Here is a 3,402-nt window from a genome sequence, read left to right as displayed (position 1 = left end):
ATTGGGGAAACTGCTCCCATGATCCAATCACTCCCACCATGTCCCTCCCTCAACAGGTGAGGATTACAAGTTGAGATTAGATTTGGGTGGGGACATACAGTCAAACCATATCATTCCTCTTCCACACTCTTCATTGGATAAAATGGGTGATTTGACAAGCAGTAAAGAGGCACTAGGGCCACTGCTAGACTAGAACGCTCCATGAAAGAGTCACTGTCTCCTACCACGAGTGACAGAGTCATCCATTTGAAATCCTTCTAGAATAAAATATGCAATGAAAGCATTTGAGTTTTGAAGCACAAGGACTCAATAATAAAATAACTATCAGGAGAGCATTTAGGATCAGTGATGATTCGCATTGCTCTGTGTGCTAGTTTCTGGACGAAATGAAGCTGATTCTCTTGTTGAACATTAAATGCAGAATGTGGACCCTGAAAATTGTCTTTCATATCACCCCTACCCTGCACCAACAGACTCGAAAATTCAGTGGGGAGACTTATGGATCGCGTTTGAGAATTGCTGGTCTACATAAGCCAAAGAGGTATCTGTAACCAGTAAACAATTATTTGGGATTTCTGTACAGCAAATTGTTAAGAGATGGAGGAAGGAAGAACATCTTCATGAGAAGTCACATAATTACAGTCAAGTTAGAAATAATCAGACACAGATAGCACCAGTTATTCAGAAAATTGACCAAGGAACAAGAGTTTGGAGAAGGAGTAGGGTGCTAAATAAAATGTATTTTAATCCTACCAGGAAAGGCAATCCAAGCATCAGCTGTACTCTTATAGTTAAATGCTGATTATTCCCATTGTACAAGGATGGGGGGACCAACACTTTATAAAGAAATGCCACCTAAAATGCAGACACACAATATTTAAATTAATCACAATCTTAAAGTAGGGGTCAGTACATCAGGGGAGAGATAAAAAGCCTAAACTGCTCATCCCATCCATGAAGAGGAGCTTAGCAGCCTCCCAAGGAAAAGCTTTGTTCTATCTCATACTATAGCCTCACATTTTTAAAAACAATTTACTTAAACTCATTTCCCAGTAGAAGTTGAACAAGGAGTATTTTTTCTGTGAAATTGTGTAGGAGAAATTTGACCTTGCCAGAGGAAAGGGCTGTCCCAGGAACACTTGGTGAGAGAGGGTGGTAGTTTGTACTGCTGTGAATCATAGCAGGTACTTACTGGTTCCCTGTACATAGCTTTGTTCTCACTAAAAGCAGAGAGAGGCCATGAGAAACTATATGACCCAGCAACATAATTATGCAGCATTTCATTGAAAACTTGACTGTGGTCCCACAGTTCTAGTTGAGCATCAGCCCCGACATTGAATTCTGTTTCTGTATCATCTTGGGTAAGTGCTTTATATTTAGGATCACAGATTCCTCATGGATACAATAACAAAAACAATTAAATTGTGAGGATTCCCAAGAATGTAGGAAATCATCTAGTCTGGTACGGACTCATTAAATCATCTACTTCTCCGGTAACAGAGCCGAGACTGGCTTCCTCGCCCCCTTTTTAAACCAGTGCTCACTGTGGCCATGCTCCTGAACCCTGGGCCTCACACACAGCATTGAGGCAGCATGCTGCCCAAAGGCATTTCACATTTGTAGTTGGGAGTTGACGCCACTTCCACTCCCACAGATACCTCCAACAATTTGTTCCTTTGCTTTCCTAGCCCATTTTTGTTGCTTCTTCCTCACCATACTCCTTTCCAAAGGAGAAGAATGTGCTAAGCGCTGGCATGGTGTGCAGTGTGGGAAACACAGACAGACGTGGGAACCTCCTAACTCTGCAGACCTCATGGCTCAGTAGGGAAGACAGAATGGTACTATCTGTGGTACCACCTGCTTAGTCTCCCATCACCAGTCCTGGAACTAGCATTCCCCTCTTCTGGGGAACTGCTCCACCCAAACACAGATTCCAGGTATGTGGTTCCAGGAGTGCTTTATATCATTACATGTCCCACCTTCCTCACCACAGTTGACTGGCTCTGGGATCAGATAGTCGTGATCTCTGCCCCTGTGCTTTGTGTTCCTGGCTTAAGATTAGGTACCCAAGGACCAGCCTGATTTTATTCCAGGACATCGAGACAGAAGGAAAACATTTTTCCTTCATCCTCAAGAGTCCATGAGGGATTTTTCTTTTTTATTTTCCTTTTGAAGACCAAGTCTCTTACTCCTGTCACCCAGACTGGAATGCAGTGGTGGGATCAAGGCTTACTGCAGACTCGACTTCCTGGGCTCAGGCCATTCTCCCACCTCAGTTTCCTGAGTATCTTGGACTATAGGTGTGTGCCACGATGCCCAATTTTTTTTTTTGTTTTGTTTTTGTTTTTTTTTTTTGTAGAGAGTGGGTTTTGCTATGTTGCCCAGGATGGACTTGAACTCCTGCGTTCCAGCAATCTGCCTGCCTTACCCTCCCAAAGTGCTGAGATTACAGAGGTAAGCTGCCATGCCTGGCCAATGAGGGATTTTAAATTTCACTCTCCAGAACGAAAAAAAGGAGAAGGATTGATATATATATGTATATGTATATGTATATATGTGTGTGTGTGTGTGTGTGTGTGTGTGTATTTGGTGCAGTAAGCAAAAGGAAGAAAGTATGATGACCCAGAGCTATCTCAACCTCTCATTTTCTTCATCTGCCTTCCCACTGAGAGGGTGTGTTTTGGAATGCACTCCAGTGCCATAAGCCTACAAGACCCTGTGGGTACAGCCTGTGGTTATCCAGTACCTTCTTTGACTAGCTAATTTGATTTGTGAGGAAAGGCTAGCTCCTGTAACAAATGTTCCAAATCTCTAGGTTTTAAAATAGATATTTATTTTTCTGTTTTTATCAAGGTCCTGTGCAGGTTGGTGGTGACAGTGATGAGGGGACATTCTCCATATGTTATTCAAAGTTCCAGGCTCCTTCTCCAAATTGGGTATGTCATATTGTAAGGTCTGTTCCTCTTCTTCACACAAGACATGGATTGCACAGGGTGTGTCCTATAAACTAGGCCTTATTTAGCCATACATCAGTTATTTTCTTATTCCAATAGCCAGAAATCAGTACATGACCCCATGAAATCACAAGAGTAGCTTGAAAAATATGGTTACTTGTGGACCAAGATGAAAACAAATAAGCTTTGATGAAGTCATTCTGCCACAGTGAGTTTCTCTAATTGGAAGATTTGAAAAGTACTAGCAAGTTCATTTTGCTACAGACCTAAGCTTGTTCTTCAGTGAGCTGAAGAACTAATTGGTTTTAAATTCAGCAGGGAAGACATGGGGATTAGTTATTGAGTACCTAAAACCGTTAACATAGAGGACTTTTCGAAGTAAATTTTAAAAACGGAGTCTTTGGTGTTTAAGCTTTGATCCTCAAAACATATCTGAAATCACATTCCC

Source organism: Piliocolobus tephrosceles, chromosome 12 (assembly GCF_002776525.5).
Source record: "Piliocolobus tephrosceles isolate RC106 chromosome 12, ASM277652v3, whole genome shotgun sequence".
Classification (NCBI taxonomy): Eukaryota; Metazoa; Chordata; class Mammalia; order Primates; family Cercopithecidae; genus Piliocolobus; species Piliocolobus tephrosceles.
The sequence above is the reverse complement of the archived record's forward strand: the minus strand, read 5'-3'. Positions refer to the sequence as shown.